The sequence below is a fragment of the Strigops habroptila genome, chromosome W (genome assembly GCF_004027225.2).
Source record: "Strigops habroptila isolate Jane chromosome W, bStrHab1.2.pri, whole genome shotgun sequence".
NCBI lineage: Eukaryota > Metazoa > Chordata > Aves > Psittaciformes > Psittacidae > Strigops > Strigops habroptila.
In genome coordinates, this window is record NC_044301.2 from 16303690 (window position 1) to 16327157 (window position 23468).

Genomic DNA, 23468 nt, shown 5'->3' on the forward strand with positions numbered 1-23468 from the left:
GCCAGTGCCCGGAACACTATCCTGGGTCTTGAGAAACAAGTTTTGTGGCGACACGGCACCCCAGAGAGAATTGAGTCAGACAATGGGACTCATTTCCGGAACAACCTCATAGACACTTGGGCCAAAGAGCATGGCATTGAGTGGGTATATCACATCCCCTACCATGCACCAGCCTCTGGGAAAATCGAGCGTTACAATGGGCTGTTAAAAACTACACTGAGAGCAATGGGTGGTGGGACTTTCAAACACTGGGATACACATTTACCAAAAGCCACCTGGTTGGTAAACACTAGGGGATCTGCCAACAGGGCTGGCCCAGCCCAATCAGAACTTTTACTTCCTGTAGAGGGGGATAAAGTTCCTGTGGTGCACCTAAAGAGTTTGTTGGGGAAGACAGTCTGGGTTATTCCTGCTTCAGGTAAAGGCAAACCCACTCGTGGGGTTGCTTTTGCTCAGGGACCTGGATATACTTGGTGGGTAATGCAGGAAGATGGGGAAGTCTGATGTGTACCTCAAGGGGATTTCATTTGGGGGAAAACAGACAACGAACTCAATTGTACGCTGTTGCCTGCTCTCTAACACTTCTATAGCCCACCAGCTAGATATCTTCAGGTCACCAGCAACTGACCCTGACTTCCCTCTGATCATCACCCGAAAAAGGAATGAATTTTGGCAAAACCAGATGAGCTCAGCAGTGACCAGACGAGTCCGGCGGTGTCATCAGCAGGCAACAGCCCAACACTACACACCATCCCTCCTGCCCTGAAAGACTGTTACAAGAGATGGAGCCTGACATCGTGGACTGGATGAATTCAGCAACTTTACAGGGATTGGTCCATGGACTAAGGAATGATATCTCTCTCTTTGTGTGTGGGTGTGGGTGTATATATATATATGAGACAAAAGTGATGGTATATTGAAAAATGTGGGATCTTAGCATGACATAAATGGTATGGAATAAGGGGTGGATACTGTCCTGGGTTCAGATACAGCAGTCATTTTTTCTCCTTCTTAGTAGCTGGTCCAGTGCTGTGTTTTTGACTTTCAGCCTGGGAACAACGCTGATAACACCGATGGTTTTAGTTGTTGCTAAGTAATGTTTACTCCAACCAAGGACTTTCTCAGTCTCATGCTCTGCCAGGGAGGAGGGGCATGGGAAGCCGGGAGGAAACAGAGACGGGACACCTGACCTAAACTGGCCAAAGGGGTATTCCATACCACTGCACATCATGCCCAGTATATAAACCGGAGGGAGTTACCCAGAAGGCCCATATCGCTGCTCGAGTCGGGCTGGCTATCAGTCAGCAGGTGGTGAGCAATTTTATCCTCTCCCCTTATTATTTCCCTTATCATTATTATTATTGGTGGTAGCAGTAGTGGTTTTGTATTATACCTTAGTTAATGAACTGCTTTTATCTGAACCCGTGGGATTTACATTCTTTTGATTCTCCTCCCCATCCCTCCGGTAGCAGGGGGAGGAAGAAGGGGGGGAGAGAGCGAGCAGCTGTGTGGTTCTGAGTTACCGGCTAGGCTGAAACCATGACAGGAATTTGCTTTTGCTTGTGGAGTTAATCTGGGACTTACAGTAACATAACAGACCTGAATTCAACCCCCAGATTCAAGACTTACATGTCACACTGGCTAGAGACTGCCTAAGTGAGTTACCTTTTCATTCATTCCTTCATCCACAGGATGCTCACATGAATCTCGGAATCTTTCCGTAATAATAAAAGTGATGATGCATAGAACATCCCATCAAAGGGGCATTTCAGGACAAAGTACTTTTATCCTCCAGTACTCAAGGCAGCTGAAGGCCAGGACTTCAGTGTTCAGTTCTACATGTTACACTTGTGAATGTTCAATGGCACACACAGACAGTGTACCCCCATGTCTGCACACTCAGTTAGGAAGTACATGAGTGAATATGCAATTGCCATAAGGCACAATATCCTCAAACGAAATCCCTTGCAAAGTCGATCAACAGTTGCACATTTGGATCCTGATCTACCAAAGCTCACAAGACTCACTTCTGGGCTGACAGAGGAAGTCTACTCAATGGTACACCAAAATACCCTTCTTTAAGCACCAATGCACCTTTCTACTTTGTCTTGCAGGACCCGATCTTTCTGGTGACATATAGCACATGAGCAAGAAAAGCCATCAATCAGAAAAGAAACCTATGCTGAAAGGCATCCTGCAGCATAGTGACTGCTCCAGTTCTCTCTTGTAAACAGCATTAAACATGCACTTGTAAAACACTACCCTGAAATGTTTATAGCACCACATCTCACAAAACTGTTATGGGAAGTATCATTAACATTCCAGTATTAAAGGCAAGGGAGCTATACAGGCTCAAAAGAAAGACAAAGATCCACAGAGAGGAGGTATCTGCCAGTTCCCAAGCACAGCCTCAAAGTGTGATGCTCCCTGTCTCTCTTTGAGGGAGTGCACTGGGCCACAGAGAGCTGAATAAGAATGTTCTCTCTAGGAAGGAATGAGGCAATTAGGTTAAAACATTGCTTAGCTCCAAGGCAGAGTAACAAAGAGTTCGTGCACTGAAGCAACCTTGTGCATCACACATGATAAGGTGCTTCCAGTAAGTCAAAGCTGGTTGCTGGCAAGTCTTCTAACAGGCTGGGATTTGTTGTATTTGCATGTGTGTGCGTGCAAAATGCAAGTAAATATAGCTAAATATTGCTAAATATAGCAAAGTTTAACTCTGTCAAGCAGTCTTACACCACCATGCTCTGTGCTGAGATAATGGAGATCCACTTCCCCAGCAGCCTTTGCAGGCACAGCACAGGGATGTTATTCGCAGGGATGAGTTATTCAAGGTTTTCTCTTTAAAAGTGTTTTGCAGCTAAGCCTCTTATGGCACCAGAATGGTCTGTGGCAAGAACTGTAGGCCAGGAAGGACGCATAATTGTCTGAAATCTAAGCTGTGGGGCTGGAATAACTAGATTTCTTAAAACTGCAAGTTCGGATTGCAGCAGGGTCATCTTAGCTGTTCAATCCACACAAACCAGTATATTCAAACCCACCTGAAACAGGACACGTGATTCTTCCCATGTGGAACAGAAACAGAAAATTTGTCTCTCTTGTCCAGGCAATTCTTAATGAACAATTATGTTATTCTATTATTTGCACTAAAATCATGTCTTCCAAACCAAAGTGAGCTGACTCAATACCAGTCTGTACCCCAAATGTCTATCACCAGGCATTTATTCAGGTAACACTGCTACCACATTGGACACATAGAATTATTGCTTGGCCTACTACATGAGGGCTTGTTGTACCAGGGCTGGGGCCCCACCATAACCCAATAAGCCTACGCAATCCTCCCTCGCCATTTAGTTCTCCCAAATACATTCACTCTCCCAACACCACTAGCCCCCAAGCTAACCCCCAATATCACCAGTCATCCCAGATGGTTAATGGCAATCCAAAAAGCGCTCGACTTCAGACAGACATGAGAAACCTATGTACAAAAATTACAGCAGCAATGGGATTCCCTGGCAAGAAAAGCAAAATGCTGAAGGAAGTGAAATACAGCATGTTATGATCAGAGTTTTAAAAGAAGTAGGAAAAAAAAAATCCCTTATACAACTCAACAATCGTCTCTGCCCTTTCCTATTCCTCTTTCCAAGCAGACTGTAATCAAGATGCCATATGGAAAAGCAAAGAGACAGCAGAAACCTGATTTTCACACTCAGTCAGGTTAGCATTAAAACAAAGACATCCCCTCCCAGCCTCCTCTGCCAGATACTTCATTAATGCAGCTCCTAGAGCTCTGCCCAAGGACGGGGAGGAGATGCACTTTGTTTTATTCAAACACTGTGACCAGGCCACAGGTGTTTTCAAAATTCCAGCAAGGCTGACAGACATCCGCCCAAACACATCAAGAAGCTCAAATGGAGTAGATCCTGCATGGGGCAGGGCGAGAGAAAAGATCATCTCTCCAGGGCACGTTCACTCATAAAACTTATGATGCTCACTTAGAAAATGTCTATCCTTTTTTCTACCAAGAAACAATGAAGCACTGATGTCTCCAAATGCATCCTCCCTCTGTGACATGGCAGCCAAAGTGGCATTCAACAACCAATACCTGGGGATGGAGAGTAGCTCTGGATGACTTGAAGAGCATGGTACCTAGAACTTGCTCCCTAGGTGGGACTAGGAGCTCACCTTACCAATTTGGCTCCCTCCTCACTAACTGCAACAAGCCACCACAACAAAATCTCTTACCATGGTTTTAGTCCACTTGGGGCCTGGGATTAATGGGGGCCTCCTGCAACTCGCAGCACATGCAAACTTCATGCTCAGCTCCAGGGAGGGAACAGCTGCTTTTGCAGTATAAGTTACACTCAGCATCCCTGAGGCTGCTCTCCCATGTGGGATAAGATGCGGGACAAGTAGAGCCTCATAACCACCTCAGTTCTTCTTCCCAGGCAGGTCAGGTACTGCGACATTTGTTTATGCAAACAATTTGTTCTGCAAACCCACAAGAGAACAATTTGAGCCATCAGTGGTGGAGCTAATGAAGCCTCATCTGGATTCTCTGATGTCTCACAAAAAACCAATCTCCTGCCCTCGCTCTCCCTGTAGCTGGGTATTAACACTGCTCTCCTGTGAGGATTTTTTCAACCAAGAGTTTGGTTGAAACGTCAACCCTTTCTCTTAGCAGGGACTCTATGGCAAGCATCTCTTCCCCCCCCCCTCACCTGCTCAATATGAAATTGGTAGGGACATAACGCATTTGAGTTCATCCCCTTCACTTAGCTGAGATGGAGAAAGGGATTCAGCAGTTATTTTGGGGGAGCTGGGAGGGGTACACTCGCATTCACAGTCATTACGTCAGCTTCTGCCTAACAACAATAGGCAGATAGATCAGCCTGCACAGTGACAGGTCTTTTTAATCCTTGCACCTCTTAAAGAGCCCTCCCTCATTTGGGAGGGTTTCTCTCACCCCCACTTCTCAAAGACAGGCAGGGCTCACTAGAGTAAGCCTGGCTTCCTGTAACATGGCAAATTACAGCTGTTACCAGATTAACACTGCCAGCTCTGGAGCCAAGAACCACACTGCTAGACAGGAACCAGCTGCTTACAAATCAAATAGCTTTTCATCAGCTTCCCAGAGCATGCAAAAGGACTACCCTGGATTATTGCAGAGCAGTCAGCTGCCAAGATCCTGTACTCCAAAGCATCCTCTAACCCAGCCTGTTTTGGACTCCTTGGGATTTTTGCACTTTGGCTCTATATGCCTTCCTGCACCTTCCACACCAGATTCCCTTCAGTGCTACATTAACATTAGTAAAATTAAACCTCCAATTTTTCCCCTTGTCAGGCAATATCAATGCTGCCATTTTGCAGGGAGGGGGGAAAAGGCAAACAGGCGTGATGATTCACTGTGTGGCCTCAGGCATGTGCCAAGGCAGAGCCAGGGTATCCATCTCTGCACAGCTCAGTCTTAAACCACCCTCTCAATTACTGTGCAAGAAGAGAAAGACACAGACAACAGGCACCCGCACTCTGCAAGCAGGGTGAAAAGTGATCAACCTAGGCAAATCTAGGGCTTTCCACCTGAAGGAAGGACATGAAGCTCATAACCAGAAGCCTGACAGGTAGAACAGCAGATGAGCAAGTGTTCAAAACCTGCTGCTTTCCCCAGTGCCACCTCAAGGGTCAGCTGCACAGGAGTTCCAGCCCACCCAAAGCTGGGCTCTGACTAATCCCACAGTCAAGATAATCCCAAAGTCCAAGAGAAAGTCTATATCAAACCAAAGAACCAAAGCCACATCTCCTGCCTCTCAGTCCACTGGATGACCCATCAGACCTCCTCTTCTCTCAAATATGAGCAGCAAAACCAAGAAGCCAAGAGTTAAGGAAACATTAGCAGAGGACTTTATGCCAGATCCACAGAAGATATTTAGACATCTTAACTCCTGTCAAAAACTACCAGGGCTTTTGGCACCTATTTACTTGGACAGGTCTGAATGTTTGGCTTGTTTATTCCGAGCAATATTCAGGGGGAAAATCCCAGTTATCAGGAGTGAAGTTGGCTTTGTAGATAGATACAAGCTGTCTTCTCAAGCAATGGTAACATTGGGAGATCCTTGTACTGGTCTTATACAGCCCAGCCAGGAGGAGCCCAGGCAGATGGAGCAACAAGTACTGTTTTCAAGTTGGACATCTACACCAGCCACAGTTGGGAAGATGGAGTGCTGTTCGTGATCCTCTTCACACCCAAGCACACACATGCTCCAAAAAATCATATATTAAATAAAATCACTTTGGCCTCAATAGACTTGGAACTGAGACAAGGAAGTACAAAATGAAATATAATCCTTTGTAAATAAAAGTTTGGTGGCTTTGTAACAATAGCAATGGAAAGTATCTTAGGTGAATATTTCATAATAATCAGCCAAAACCAGACTAGTGGTTGCTGACATAACAACAAAACTTTCCAAACCTAAAAAGCCCAACCAAAAGAACATAACAAGGATCCTTGTATAAGATAAATCGTTGCAGCTGACATAGTTTTAGAACCTTATGACCTTCGCACAAAATTTATTGTAAGCAAAACAGGACTGTAGATAAAGAGTATCTGAAGCTAGCAGATGTTCAGGAGGTGCTGTAGCTAAGTTAACTGATAAGTAGAAGGATGAGGAGAAATCACTCACTTATGTCAGCAGTGTTACCAAACCAATTAAGCTGGCGTAAGCATTTATCTACTGTGCATGCTTCAAAGACTACCAGAACAAGAGTTCAAGGAACGGCCAAGTGATGAAGATTGTTGGAAGAAGTAAAACGACCACCAAAGACCACTACCACGTTGTTATGCATATGCAAAAATGGGCGTGGAAATATGTAAAATGATTCTCGGACAACTAATGCATATGTATGACGTTTACCGGAAATGTAATGAATATGTATGTTAAGTAACAATATAATCACAGTCTGTTTGATGCTTAAACGGGACACATTAGGAGGAGATATCCCGTGTCTCCCAGCGCTGCAATGAAGAATACCTGCTTGTCAACTCAAACTTCGTTGGCGAGTTCTTAACAAGTTCTACAAATCAGAACACATCTCTCATTTCCACTTCTTTCTGGAGGCTGTCCTCTCCACTGTTTCTAGGATGGGCACCTTTGTACTCAATGGAGAGATGAGCAGAAACCACAGCACTATACCAGGAATCAAACTCAGATTATGCTGGTGCAGTTCCTCATGAGGTCAACATCGTTGACTTCAGAACACATCACAGAATCATAGAATCCCAGGTTGGAAGGTACCTCAAGGATCATCTGGTCCAACCTTTCTTGGCAAAAGCATGGTCTAGACAAGATGGCCCATTATTTATTTGATCTGCTCCCAGATCTTGATAGCCAAATGCAGGACCCAGAGATCCTTGGAATGACAGAACTGCTCCCCATTGGGAGATGCAAACTCCCTGCCAAATACCCACAGCTGCCCACCAGCTGTGGGCACCACTGCTGCCAGGAGAAAAAGGAAGATCTGGATCAGACAAGGGTTCAGAAACCAGAGACAGAATAACTTTATTAGTCAAATGTGCAGCTGCCTCCAAATACCAGGGAACAGACAAGTGGCAGTGGCTGCTGGTGCCTTGCTTGACAAAAGCAGCTCTCTGGGGCTGAAGGAAGGGGAATTTTAAATGCAAGTTACTCATTGTTATTGTCCCTATAGCAAAAGAAAGTTGGCCAAGGAGCGGGGCTCTTCCCACCTTCTAGCATCTTGAGTTCCAGTTATACAAATTCAAAGTTCCCTGGGAAGCCTCTTGGGATTTAGTTTAACAACAATTGTTCAAATGTTTCTGCTCACCAGAAGGAAACCTCTGCATAGCTAAGGCTCAGCAACATTTCACCCATCCTTTAGTCACATAAATAGACATCGTGGAGCTGATGAACTCTGAGGCATGGGAGGAACAGGGGCACTTCCTTCCTCCAAGACACATCTAACAGCACCAGGCAGGCACGGTAATGCAGGGAAAAGTCATTTGGAAAAGAACATTAACAGTGCACAATTGCCCTTTGCAGTTTTTGTAGATTATAAAACAACAAATAGTAAAGAAGCCAAGCTGCAGCACAAGTCCAAACCTGACACTTCCCAAGACCTGAAAAGCATTACTGTTCTCTCTGAACAAAACCCACCACACACCCACCCCCACCAAAAAAAAAAACACAACCAAACAACACCCACCAAAAGCCAACTCCCCCAAAAAAACAAACACAGAAGGAAATGAGCAGTATTTGGACAACATGAGACTGTTACTTCTTTGATTAGGGCAAGTAGCAGAGAGAAGAGTATCAAAGTGTTTTTTAATTTATTTTTTTTTTGCATAGAGCAGCACCAAAACACTGTTGCAATGCAAGCTAACAGTTAAAAGCAGGGAGGGAAGAGCAAGACTCTAATTTGTTAAAGTTATCTGCATAAGCACTAAGGAAGAAGGAAGAAATCCAAAAGGGAAACCATGTGACTGTGCAAATTTCTTCCTTGAGGAGAACCTCTTGGGTTGTTTACACTATAAACAAATTCTTCCACGTGTTTTTTCCTGGGTACCCATCACAGATAAACCTTGGGATAATGATCTCTTTCTTCAGAAGGGCTCCACTACCTGCCTACCTTTCCCAGCAAACAGCAAAGAAGATTTTTAGCATCAGACACATGACCATGCTCTGACGAACCAGCCTATACATGCAACGATTAAATACATGAGAAAATATGGGGTGTGCCTGCAAGCAGGATTTGTGGAAAGTTATCTAAACAAAGGGGATACAAGCCTGATTTTCACGGGTATCTAGAACTTAAAAGTTTAACAGAAAGGTAGATGCAACAGCCTGCTCATACTTATGTGTGACATTTTGAAAAACTGGCTCAAAATTCATTACCTAGGCAAACCTTCTCCTTAAACAACTGATAACTCCCATCGATAGCTGTTCTCAGCATAACTCAGAGAATTGTGTCTGAGACCAGTAAAGACAAATAAGACTGACAACATGCTCACACAAACCCACAGACACGCTTCTGTTCGCCTAATGCAGAATACACATTAAAAATTAAGTCTCAAGGAAGACAACAAACCAGTCAACTAATCATAGAATCATAGAATCGTAAGGGTTGGAAAGGACCTTAAGATCATCTAGTTCCAACCCCCCTGCCATGGGCAGGGACACCTTGCCTTAAACCATGTCACCCAAGGCTCTGTCCAACCTGGCCTTGAACACTGCCAGGGATGGAGCATTCACAACCTCCCTGGGCAACCCATTCCAGTGCTTCACCACCCTCACTGTAAAGAACTTCTTCCTTTATATCTAATCTAAACTTCCCCTGTTTAAGTTTGAAGCCACTACCCCTTGTCCTTACCACTACAGTCCCTAAGGAAGAGTCCCTCCCCAGCATCCTTATAGATCCCCTTCAGATACTGGAAGGCTGCTAGGAGGTCTCCACACAGCCTTCTCTTCTCCAGGCTGAACAGCCCCAACTCTCTCAGCCTGTCTTCATATGGGAGGTGCTCCAGCCCCCTTATCATCCTCACAGCCTCCTCTGGGCTTGCTCCAACAGCTCCATGTCTTTTTTATGTTGAGGACACCAGAACTACACACAGTACTCCAGGTGGGGTCTCACAAGAGCAGAGTAGAGGGGCAGGATCACCTCCTTCGACCTGCTGGTCATGCTGCTTTTGATGCAGCCCAGGATACGGTTGGCTTTCTGGGCTGCAAGTCCACACTGAAGCCGGCTCATGTTAAGCTTCTTGTCAACCAACACCCCCAAGTCCTTCTCTGCAGGGCTGCTCTGAATCTCCTCTCTGCCCAACCTGTAGCTATGCCTGGGATTGCCCTGACCCAGGTGTAGGACCTTACACTTGGCTTGGTTAAACTTCATAAGGTTGGCATTGGCCCACCTCTCAAGCGTGTCAAGGTCCCTCTGGATGGCATCCCTTCCCTCCAGCGTATCAACCGAACCACACAGCTTGGTGTCATTGGCAAACTTGCTGAGGGCGCACTCAATCCCACTGTCCATGTCGCCGACAAAGATGTTGAACAGGAACGGTCCCAACACCGATCCCTGAGGGACACCACTCGTTACAGGTTTCCAACTGGACATCGAGCCGTTGACCACAACTCTTTGCATGTGGCCATTGAGCCAGTTCTTTATCCACCGAGTGGTCCATCTATCAAATTGATGTCTCTCCAATTTAGAGACAAGGATGTCATGCGGGACAGTGTCGAACGCTTTGCACAAGTCCAGGTAGATGACGTCAACTGCTCTGCCCCTGTCCATCAGTTCCATGGCTCCATCATCGAAGGCCACCAAATTGGTCAACAGAAGAGTCTCCCCCATGAGTCCTGCCAACCTAACAGATACAACCCCAGTCTTCATGCTTAACATCTCTAGGGGCCACCCAGCGGTGCTTCCAGAGAGCACAAGCAGCATGGACAGGCTTGTACAGGCCCCCCTCAGCAGAAGAGGTGAAGTGACACCACTGATACCCCATTAGAAGGAGAATGAAGAGAAGCCAGAAACCCTCGGGACGGGGAAAATCAACTCACATCCATTTTTAGCACAATGTTAGAACAATTCCAACCACTGCTCCAGCACCCAATACTTTACCTGGTGAGCACATTGCCTTGGTGGTGGGTTGGGGATCTCTACCTTAGACCAGCTGTTCTTACGGATACTGGGCTGCATCAAAAGCAGCATGACCAGCAGGTCGAAGGAGGTGATCCTGCCCCTCTACTCTGCTCTTGTGAGACCCCACCTGGAGTACTGTGTGTAGTTCTGGTGTCCTCAACATAAAAAAGACATGGAGCTGTTGGAGCAAGCCCAGAGGAGGCTGTGAGGATGATAAGGGGGCTGGAGCACCTCCCATATGAAGACAGGCTGAGAGAGTTGGGGCTGTTCAGCCTGGAGAAGCTGCATGGAGACCTCATAGCTGTGGGAGAGGATGGAAACTATTTGATTATTGCCAAAGAGAAGTAACTGCTTGGCTGGAGAAGAAAGAGTTAAAGAAGAAGCAAAGTACACTGTGTGATTAAGCAGAGCAACCCAGCTGGACAGGAGCAGGAGAAAAGAAAGATAAGGAACTGGTTATTTTGGGACTGTTTGTGAAACGACGAAGAATGTTGAAAAAACAAAACTGTAAACCAGGAACTAAACATGATGTGCTAAAACTAGCTTGGTATAAAAGGTAGAGCAATAGGCTAAAAATATCTTTTGCTAGAATGGTATAAAAGCTAGAGCAATAGGCAATAAAGTGATTCGCTGCATGAAGATGCTCTGAGTCCGTGCCTTTCATACGCCACACATAGCAGCCTTCCAGTATCTGAAGGGGGCCTACAAGGATGCTGGAGAGGGACTCTTCCTTAGGGACTGTAAACAATTGGACAAGGGATAATGGGTTCAAACTTAAACAGGGGAAGTTTAGATATAAAGGAAGAAGTTCTTTACTGTGAGGGTGGTGAGGCACTGGCACAGGTTGCCCAAAGAAGTAGTAAATGCTCCATCCCTGGCAGTGTTCAAGTCCAGGTTGGACAGAGCCTTGGGCCACATGGTTTAGTGTGAGGTGTCCCTGCCCATGGCAGGGGGGTTGGAACTAGATGATCTTAAGGTCCTTTTCGACCCTAACCATTCTATAATTCTATGCTGTAAACATACAGGTTGGTATACAGGTACGTCTGTTAGAAAGAGAAAATAGACATCACCACAGTTCTCCATTGGACAGGGTCAGTTTGTCCAAGCACAGGCACTCCTAAGGGTTACCTGTGAGTCTAGGGGAGAAGGAGCCCAGCACCAGCTTTGCAAAGCAACAGCTCACCTGCCTCATCAGGCAGGGAAGGACAACAACCTCCTCCACTAGACTGGGAGTCAGAGGGACCCACTGGACTATACTGTTCTTTCCCAAACCCTTGGTTAAGCCTTGAGATATGGGCACTTAAGAAGTTGGAGTTTAACACAAACATGGAAGTTAAAGTTGCCCAAACTGCTACTCAACTCCAGAGACAGGAACAGGTTAAGGTAGTGAAGCAAGCAGAATTAGTTTAGCACATCACATTGGGTGATCCTAAGGCAGCCAAATATCACTGGCAGGCTTGAGGTTTTGTCCTGGGTTCAGCTATAGCAGTCATTTTTCTCCTTCTTGGTAGCTGGTGCAGTGCTGTGTTTTTTAACTTTCAGCCTGGGAACAACGCTGATAACACCGATGGTTTTAGTTGTTGCTAAGTAATGTTTACTCCGATTAAGGACTTTCTCAGTCTCATGCTCTGCCAGGGAGGAGGGGAAGCCGGGAGGAAACAGAGACGGGACACCTGACCCAAACTGGCCAAAGGGGTATTCCATACCGTGGCACATCATGCCCAGTATATAAACCGGAGGGAGTTAGCCGGAAGGTGCGGATCACTGCTCGGGTCGGGCTGGGTATCGGTTGGCGGGTGGTGAGCAATTGTATCCTCTCCCCTTGTTATTTCCCTTATCATTATTATCATTGGTGGTAGCAGTAGTGGTTTTGTATTATACCTTAGTTACGGGACTGCTCTTATCTCAACCCATGGGAGTTACATTCTTCTGATTCCCCTCCCCATCCCTCCGGGAGTGGGGGGAGGAAGAAGGGGGGAGTGAGCAAGTGGCTGCGTGGTTCCAAGTTACCGGCTGGGCTCAAACCACGACAGTTTTCAAGCTACAGTATGTACAACTTCTTAGCATCGTAAGGACCAGTTTATCTCCAGGAACAAAATAAACACTTGCAACTTGCAGAAATGCAGTAACAAGAGTGTCCACTTGCAAATACTTGCTACTGTACACATCTCCAAGGCAGGCAATGCCTTGCCAGCAGCAAAACTACAGAAGTATCTTGTTTTGCAAGATGGAAGTTAGAGATTCTTCAGTAGGTACCAAAAAATGAGGGGCAGATATGGCTACAATTAAGTCTGGAGAAATTATGAAGCCCTCAAATATTGATGCTGAGACAATCACTCTGACTCCTTAGTGGGTTCTAGCATGTCTCCTTCCTGCCAACTGCTCAGGCATGAGACAGTATCACAGCAGAATTAAAAGGCTATTTCGCTCTCATTCAGGGACAAATACATATTTTGACTGCTATCTTGAATTTCACTTCAAATGAGACTCATGCAAATTACAGTAAAAGGCAAGGAGAGAGTAGAATAAAGAAGAAAAAATGGAAGCATACATTACTTTTTGGCCATTGAAATATTCACCTCCAAAAAGGATCAATTCGTCTTTCTCAGGGTGAACAGAGAGGGAGCCGTTCAGCCTGCAAAAGAAAGAGGGATGGCCAAACCAGTAATGTGTAAGAGTCTTGTAAAAGAAGCTTGCAGTCTTTAACTCAGCTAGCACTAGCACCTCTGCCCTCTAGCCACAAAGGTCTCCATCATCTGCCAAGTTACAAGGCTGTGATGTTCACTCCAGGGCTAAAAACTTCTCAAATAAATTAACTTCTTAAAAACTTCCAGCAAGATTAATTTCACACTGTCTGAAATCTCCTATTTTAGGAGCACACATTACACTGTCATTTAACACCCCTTTTGACATGAGCTCTTGAATTTTGATGCTGGTGTGCCAAGAACAAAAATTAGTTTTGTGAGGGCACATAACTATGGGTAGAACTGGGCTGTCTTGTATCAACTTATCTGCATCACTATCCTGCAGCCAGCACTGGTCATTGCTCATCTACATACCACCAAAATGTTTTGCAACATGTGGAGACAGATCCCTACCACTACCAAGAAGGAACTAACTGACCACTGTAACACCCCTGTGAGACTAACAATAGGGTACTGACCTGTCCTACTACACAGTGAGGAAAACAGTTATCTTGGAGAAAGGCATCTATTTAACAAGCCACAGGAAACAGAAATACAGAACCTAGAAATATGTGGACCCCAAGCCCCCAAGCTACATGTCTTGTATCTCATGACAAATCCTTTTGCCTCTTAAATCCTTTCTAGTCCAAATCCAAAACTTCCTCTTAACCTTTATTTTTCCTCAAACCCCTGTAATCTGAAATCCAACCCTGCTTTGCCTTCCTTTGTGCTGATAGGATGATTAAAAAGTGGATTTTAAGAAAAAAGAAAAAAAAAAAAAAAAAGGCTTTTGTTCCTTTTTTGAAACAGGAATTCAATATATCAGATATTTTATAACTCTAGATATCAGCTATGCCAGATATTATGCCTTCCACTCTCAGGAAATAACTTTACATAAATAAATTTCATTAAAAGCACCAAAAGAAGTGATAGCCAAAACCTCATACAATCTTACCTAGGTGAGGGGGGTGGGCAGGATAACTCGACTACTTGGGTCTTTTTAGCATCTAAACTCTGGAATTCTGCTATCAGGGCTTCAAGATCCTCCTGAAAATAAAAGCCAGACATGAATTCCTTGACATGCACAGAGCCACTGCACACCACATGAAACCAGCATTCATCTTCATTATTTCCCTTTTTTCTTAAAAAATGTCTGCTTAGTTTCCCTTCATTCAACTACAAGAAATCAATGTGGAATACTTCCATGTACGCTTTAAAGATTGGTCTCCCCTAAAACATTAACAAGTCGCTCAGAAGAGTCTTAAAAGGATGGTACTCAATGTGCATTTAGTGCACACCTGCTATTCCTGCAGCAGAAACACAGCACAAATCTGCAGGTAAATGCAAATCATTTAGGCCCTGACAAAATGATGAGCAACTACATGCTACAACCCAGCTAAGTCCTCTTCTTTGTCTGCAATGGAAAAATGCCTAAATGGAACTGGAAACCCTTTTCTATTCCCAGCTCATACTTTAGCTGGAGAGAAACCTGCACGTATTTTTATCCCCTTTCAACTTCTATCAATTAAAAATAAAATCTGCCTCCAAAACTGCAGATACACTGAGCTGCAAGGGCAGAAGCAGGACTGCAGCTAGGGGGAGTTTCTGATCCACGGTCTCTCCTGCAACCCCCATCGCTCACCACCTCCCTTCAATTAACCTTTCTGAAGGTGTGGTTAAAGCAGAGATTTCCAAAATCTGGGGATTTCACCTCTGCAGCATGGCATAAGCTCTCCCTGCAGCCAGTATACATGTACACTGGCAATTTCCATGTCTTCAGTTTAGCATTATGCTAGCAACAACATATTTTGACCAGGGAAGAGTAGCTGTTTTGAGACCTAAATACAAGCACCTACTCTAGGAGTGAGAGAAACAAACATTTTCATTTGCTTTTAAGACCGGAAGAAAGGGATGGGGGAGATGGAAAGCAAAAAGGACCCTTAAACTATGTTTTCTTCTCCTCCTTTTACATCTGCTGCCACACACTGCTCCAGCTTGTCAGAGACATGTGGAAGTCTTCCTGGAAGCAGTTCCTATTTCACCCCTTATGCTCTTTTCCCCTTTTCCGACTGCCCTTGCACATGGGCACTGATGGCTCCACAGGTATGAGCACAAGCACTGCTTTTTCACCAGAACTGCGCTAACACTAACCCTAAAACTCACGAGATGTGCACTGACCTCAAAACCCCTTCACCTGCACATCTTGTACCCGGTGACAACCTGCAGCCCTCAAGGGACTTAGCCAAGTTATAGCTGCTTGCATTTGAATACACTCCTGTGCTTTCAACGTGAAATACCCCTGTCTCCAACCTACTCCTCCGACCTCCCGTGCCTTCACCTCCACCGACGGTTTTCCCTTCGGGACCTGCTTCACAGAATGCCCCAAGACCCAAGAGGGCCCAAGGGAGGCCCAGCCCTCGCGGACCTGGGCTACCGGAGCCCCCCCCCGCTCTCGCCCCTCACCTCCTCCTTCTTGGCTCTGCAGGACATCTTCTTCTCCGTCTATCTCGGCCCCCTTCCCCTTCTTCTCCCGCTTCCTCATGCCTGAAAAGCCGCGCAAAGCCGCTCGGGGAGCAGCGCCCTTGCCGCGCCGCTCTGGCCGCCTCGGGAGCACCGCGAAGCGGGTAGCAGCACCCGCTAAGGCCTGGCGCTTCCAGGCGGCGGCCCGCCTCCTACCCGAGCGGCGTCGCCGCGGAGACCCTCTGCTTGCCCGGCGGACTCGGCCCGCCCTCCCTCCCGCCGGGCTGCACCGGCCCAGCCCTGAATCACTTGCCCCCCCCATTTGCATCGGCCTTTCAGTGCTGCATCGTTCATGGTAATTTCCACAACTGAGTGTGCAGAGATCTTCAGCTCTGTGAGCTCAAATTGCATTCTCAGACCTTTATTTTCCATATTTCTGAGTGTAGTTTCAGATTTTACTAGTGCCTCCAGGAAATAGTGGTGGGTCATAGTAGTAGGTGACTCTAATTTGAAGGGCCCAGAGGCACCCATCTGTTGGCCTGACCTAGTCTCGAGGGAGGTGTGTTGCCTGCCAGGGGCATGGATCAGGGATGTTGCTGAGAGGCTGCCTGGTCTAGTAAGTTCCACTGACTATTACCCCCTTCTAGTGGTCCATGTGGGTGCTAGTGATATAGATAGCAGTAGCCTGGAAAGCATTAAGAAGGACTACAGAGCCCTGGGAGAGGTGGTTAGGGGCTCTGGGGATAAGATAGTTTTTTCATCAATCCTCCAGGTTAAAGGGGAGGACCTTGAAAAGGCCAGGTGGATTTGGCAGGTTAATAAATGGTTAGAATGGTGGTGCCATAGTCAGGGGTTTGGTTATTTAGACCAAGGGACTCAATTTGGGAGGCCAGGTCTACTGGAGGCTGGTGGAGCTGGTCTGAAAAAGAAGGGGAAGAGCTGCTTTGGTAAGAGGCTTTCCAGGCTGGTCAAGGCAACTTTAAACTAGATGTGTTGGGGGAGGGGAGCATCAATCCATCCCAACACTCCCAGTCAGTTGCCAGCACCTGTAATAAATGCTTGGAGCTATGCAGAGAGATTTCAGCTCCTCCAGCCAATGAGTCAGCTTCATTTGGAGCCTGGCTCAGATGCCTCTATACAAACACCTGTAGTAGGGGGAATAAACAAGAAGAATTAGAGATGTGTGCATGGCTATGGGGATATGACATTGTTGGCATCACAGAAACATGGCGGGATGGCTCCTATGACTGGAGTGTTGGAATGGAAGGTTACAGGCTCTTTAGGAAAGACAGGCCAGGCAGATGGGGAGGGGGAGTAGCTATTTATGTCAAGTGATAGGCTGGAGAGTATGGAACTCTGCCTGGGGATGGGTGATGACCCAACAGAGAGTTTGTGGGTCAGGGTCAAAGGGACAACAGCGATGGGGGACATTACTGTGGGGATCTGTTACAGGCCACCCAATCAGGAGGATTCTGTGGATGAAGGTCTCTATCGACAGATAGGAGCAGCCTCACGCTCGCAGGATCTTGTCCTCATGGGGGACTTCAACCATCCTGATAACTGTTGGAGGGACGGTACGGCCCGGCAGAAGCAATCCAGGAGGTTCCTCGATTGTGTGGAAGACAACTTCCTCTTGCAAGTAATAGAGGAGCCGAGAAGGAGAGATGCCATGCTTGACCTTGTGCTCACCAACAGGGAGGGGCTGGTGGGGAATGCAATGCTCCAGGGAAGCCTTGGCTGTAGTGATCATGAGATGGTAGATTTTGAGATCCTCAGGACAGTGAGAAGGGCACGCAGCAAGCTCACTGCCCTGGACTTCAAGAGAGCAGACTTTGGCCTCTTCAGGAACCTGCTTAGTAAGGTTCCATGGGATATAGCCCTAGAGGGCAGGGGGGCCCAAGACTTCTGGTTGATATTCAAGGATCACCTGTTCCAAGCTCAGGAGTGTTGCATCCCGACTAGAAGGAAATGGGACAAGAAGGCCAGGAGGCCTCCATGAATGGATAAGGAGCTGCTGAGAAAACTTAGAAGGAAAGAAGCTTATAGAAGGTAGAAGTGAGGACAGGCAGCCTGGAAAGAATACAGGAACATTGTCTGGGAAGCTAGGGACCAGGTAAGGAAAGCTAAGGCCCAGTTAGAATTGAGTCTGGCCAGGGATGTGAAAGGTAACAGGAAGGGCTTCTATAGGTATGTCACTAACAAAAGACAGACTAGGGATAATGTGGGCCCTCTCTGGAAGCTATCAGGAGAACTGGCTACCCTGGATTTGGAGAAGACTGAGGTTCTCAATGACTTCTTTGCCTCAGTCTTCACCGGCAAATGCTCTGACCACACCACCCAAGTCTTGGAAGGCAAATGCAGGGACTGTGAAAATGAAGACCTTAGGCCCACTGTAGGAGAGGATCAGGTTCGAGATCATCTTAGGAACCTGAATGTGCACAAGTCCATGGGACCTGATGAAATCCATCCGTGGGTCCTGAAGGAGCTGGCAAATGAAGTTGCTAAGCCACTGTCCATCATATTTGAAAAATCATGGCAGTCAGGTGAAGTTCCTGATGACTAGAAAAGTGGAAATATAACCCCCATTTTCAAAAAGGGGAAAATGGAAGACCCAAGGAACCACAGACCAGTCAGTCTCACCTCTGTGCCTGGCAGGATCTTGGAACAGTTTCTCCTGGAAAGCATGCTAAGGCACATAAAAAACAATGAGGTGGTTGGTGACAGCCAACATGGCTTCACTAAGGGGAAATCCTGCCTGACCAATTTGAAGGCCTTCTGTGATGGGGCTATGGAACTGATGGATAGGGGCAAAGCAGTTGATGTCATCTACCTGGACATGTGCAAAGTGTTCGACACTGTCCTGCATGACATCCTTGCCTCTAAACTGGAGAGACATCAACTTGATGGATGGACCACAAGGTGGATAAAGAATTGGCTGGATGGCCGCATGCAAAGAGTTGTGGTCAACGGCTCAATGTCCAGGTGGAGACCGGTAACAAGTGGTGTCCCTCAGGGATCGGTGTTGGGACCAATCCTGTTCAACATCTTTGTCGGCGACATGGACAGTGGGATTGAGTGCGCCCTCAGCAAGTTTGCCGATGACACCGAGCTGTGTGGTTCGGTTGATACGCTGGAGGGAAGGGATGCCATCCAGAGGGACCTTGACATGCTTGAGAGGTGGGCCAATGCCAACCTCATGAAGTTCAACAAAGCCAAGTGCAAGGTCCTACACCTGGGTCAGGGCAATCCCAGGCACAGCTACAGGTTGGGCAGAGAAGAGATTCAGAGCAGCCCTGTGGAGAAGGACTCATGGGTGCTGGTTGATGAGAAACTGAACATGAGCCAGCTTCAGTGTGTGCTCGCAGCCCAGAAACCAACCATATCCTGGGATGCACCAAAAGAAGCATGACCAGCTGTCCTGGGTTCAGCTATAGCAGTCATTTTTCTCCTTCTTGGTAGCTGGTGCAGTGCTGTGTTTTTTTAACTTTCAGCCTGGGAACAACGCTGATAACACCGATGGTTTTAGTTGTTGCTAAGTAATGTTTATTCCAACCAAGGACTTTCTCAGTCTCATGCTTTGCCAGGGAGGAGGGGAAGCTGGGAGGAAGCAGAGACAGGACACCTGACCCAAACTGGCCAAAGGGGTATTCCATACCACAGCACGTCATGCCCAGTATAGAAACCGGGGGGAGTTACCCGGAACGCCCAGATCACTGCTCAGGTCGGGCTGGGTATCGGTCGGTGGGTGGTGAGCAATTGTATCCTCTCCCCTTGTTATTTCCCTTATCATTATTATTCTTGGTGGTAGTAGTAGTGGTTTTGTATTATACCTTAGTTGCTGGACTGTTCTTATCTCAACCCGTGGGAGTTACATTCTTCCGATTCTCCTCCCCATCCCTCCGGGAGCGGGGGGAAACTGAAATGGGGGAGCGAGCGAGCGGCTGCGTGGTTCCGAGTTACCAGCTGGGCTCAAACCACGACAGTTCTTTTTGGTGCCCAACGTGGGGCCCAAAGGGTTGAGGTGACAACAGATCTGACCAGAGTGTGTCTAATCATATTTGTGATAAGCATTCATTGTTACTACTCATCACAATGTTGATTTATTGGCTCTCAGAGTTGTTGCACTTGATCTCAGAGTTTCAGCATGTCGTACCTTACTTACAGCCAGTATTTGCTGTTTTAGTGTTTATTGGCTGGGGGGCCTGGGCTAAGGTTCTTGTTTCACTGTACTTCATGGTAATGACTTGTAATACAATAGACTCACTGATCATGAAACTGGTCTGGCTTGCGTTCCCAGCATGGTCATCGCCTCTATACTATGGGAGGTATGTAATGAAATTTTTTAGCAATTACATATCTTTTTTTTTCTCCTCGGGGGGTCAACCTACGAAGGAGGCATTCCCTTACACCCCCTGCTCCCCCACCAGGCTATTTACAACAGCATTTGAGAGTTCTGAAGGTTTTGGATGGCCTTTGAATACCCTTGAGACCTGCCTGCTGATTGTGCTGGGGATCAGCATGTTGGCACACACATGGAGTGTGTTTTACCCACGGCCATCCCACCCTGGGAACACCCTATTTTGTCTGATCTCGAAAGTTAAGCAGTATTGGGTTCAAATCTGGTCTAGGGTTAGACGATGATATAGGAGGACCACCAAGAGATTTTCCCTGAGGTTGGACAGTCATGAGTGGCAGGGTGTGTGGGATAGTATGGGCAAGTATCTAGGCCAGTGGGCCCCTCCAGTGCTTTGGAACTTCACCCCTGAACAAGTGCAACATCCGGAAAAACTAGTAAAACACTTAAACGAGGTGTGCTGTTGTTCTGTTTATACCAGAGAGGGACAAATCATGGCAACGTGCTGGGGCTTGGCCTATGCCTACAGAACCCTGCTCAACACTAAGCTTCAAAGGGAAAAAAATGTCTCTGGATCTGATGGCAAAGCAACAGACAATGCAGCTACTCCAACTCCAAGCACAGCAGCTACACTAAGACCAGTGACAAGCACAGCAGCTACTCAAACCCTGACAGCAACAGACAAACGCAGCTGTTGGTGTTACTCAACCCCCAAGCACAGCAGCTGCACCAACCCCAACAACAGACACTGCAGCCACTCAAACCCTAGTGGCAGACACTGCAGCTAAATCAAATGGCCAATTCGTGCCAGTATCGGTTGCCCCTGAAAGCAAAAGCAAAGGAGAGGCACAAAAAGCAACCCACACAGTGAAGAAAGATGAAGTCCCAGTGCAATTACTACAGGGGACAGCACCTGAACAAGAGTTACTACTACGTGGGTCAGAGGAAGATGAAGAAGAAGAGGTGACTTCTTGTCCCCGGACCTCAAGCGATCTGCGGAATATGCGAAAAGATTTCACCCGTCTTCCAGGGGAGTGCATCGTCACCTGGTTGCTCCGATGCTGGGACAATGGGGCCGATGGTCACAAACTAGAAGGTAGGGAAGCCAAGCAGCTGGGATCACTTGCTAGGGAAGGAGGAATTGACAAAGCGGTTGCAAAAGCTAAGTGAGCCCTCAGCCTTTGGAGGCAGCTCTTGGCAGCTGTGAAGGAAAGGTTTCCCTACAAGGACGATGTTCTGAGTCGCTCAGCCAAGTGGACCACGATAGAGAGAGGCATGAAGTCCCTGAGGGAATCAGCCATTCTAGAGATGATCTATCGTAGGCCAGATGCCGGGAATGCACCCATAGATCCAGAAGAAGTCGAATGTACATGATCCATGTGGCGGAAACTTAAACGGAGTGCGCCATCATCATATGCCCAGTCATTGGCGTCAGTGAGCTTGAGGGAGGCAGCGGCACCAACAGTGGATGAAGAAACTTGTCAACTCTGAGAGTTCTATGACAATCTCACCCCTTCCATCATTTCAGCTGTGGAAAAACTGTCCCAAGAGTTCAAACAATTGAGAGACGATTTATCCGATCTATCAGCTCCCCACGTGTAAAAACTCAACTGTCAACTATTAACAGAAGGCACCCTACTGCTCGAGAAAGAAAATATAGGATGTACACGCCACGGGCCACCCTATGGTTTTACCTGTGGGATCACGGAGAAGACATGAGAAAGTGGGATGGAAAACCTACCTCAGTTCTGGAGCAACGGGTGCGTGAACTGAAGAGGAGAACAATGGTCAAGGATGATCCTCCCAGGAAAGTTGCTGCTCCAGCCTCTGGTGAGCAGTTTCCCAGATGGAGTGAAAGAGCTGATTTTACTCCAGCTCCTGTGATAAGGAATACTAATCCCTTTCTACAAGACATAAGTGGACAATCTTATGATCACTATTAGAGGGGCCCTGCCTCCATCCAGGTGGAGGAGAGGGACAATCGGGTTTACTGGACTCTGTGGATCAGATGGCCTGGCACATCAGTCCCACAGGAGTATAAGGCTCTAGTAGATACCAGTGCACAGTGTACCCTGATGCCATCAAGGTATCAAGGGGTGGAACCCATTTATATTTCTGGAGTGACAAGAGGATCCCAAGAGTTGACTGTACTGGAGGCTGAAATCAGCCTGACTGGGAGGAAGTGGCAAAAGCACCCCATTGTGACTGGTCCAGGGGCTCCATGCATCCTTGGCATAGACTATCTCAGGAGAGGGTACTTCAAAGACCCAAAAGGGTATAGATGGGCTTTTGGTATCTCTGCCTTGGAGACAGAGGAAATGAAGCAGCTGTCCACCTTGCCTGGTCTCTCAGAGGATCCTTCTGTTGTGGGGTTGCTGAAGGTCGAAGAACAACAAGTGCCAATTGCGACCACAACAGTGCACCGGCGGCAATATCGCACCAACTGAGTCTCCTTGATTCTCATCCGTAAGCTGATCCGCAGACTGGAGAGCCAAGGAGTGATCAGCAGGACCCGCTCACCCTTTAATAGCCCCATATGGCCAGTGCAAAAGTCTAATGGAGAGTGGAGACTAACAGTAGACTATCGTGGCCTGAACGAAGTCACACCACCACTGAGTGCTGCCGTACCGGACATGCTAGAACTTCAATATGAACTGGAGTCAAAGGCAGCCAAGTGGGATGCCACAAGTGATATTGCCAATGCATGTTTCTCAATCCCTTTGGCAGCAGAGTGCAGGCCACCATTCGCTTTGACTTGGAACTGGCTAGCCCAGGGGTGGAAACACAGCCCTACCATCTGCCATGGATTGATCCAGACTGCACTGAAACAGGGGCAAGCTCCACAACACCTGCAATATATTGATGACTTTATCATGTGGAGTGATACAGCGGAAAAAGTTTTTGAGAAAGGGAGGAAGAAAATCCAAATCCTGCTGAAGGCCAGTTTTGCCATAAAACGGAGTAAGGTCAAGGGACCTGCACAGGAGATTCAATTTTTGGGAATTAAATGGCAAGATGGACGTCACCAGATCCCCACAGATGTGATCAACAAGATAACAGCAATGTCTCCACCAACTAACAAGAAAGAAACACAAGCTTTCTTAGGTGTTGTGGGGTTCTGGAGAATGCACATCCCAAATTACAGTCTGATTGTAAGCCCTCTCTACCACGTGACGCAGAAGAAGAATGATTTCAAATGGGGCCCTGAGCAACAACAAGCCTTTGAACAAATTGAACAAGAAAGAGTTCATGCAGTAGCCCTTGGACCAGTACAAACCGGGCCAGATGTGAAAAATGTGCTTTATACCGCAGCTGGGGAG

General features: G+C 47.0%; 1 pseudogene; it reads right to left on the minus strand.

Annotated features, from left to right (window-relative positions):
* Positions 1-16122, minus strand: part of LOC115619253 — a 35103-nt pseudogene extending 18981 nt beyond the window's left edge.
* Positions 16123-23468: the final 7346 nt, after the last annotated feature.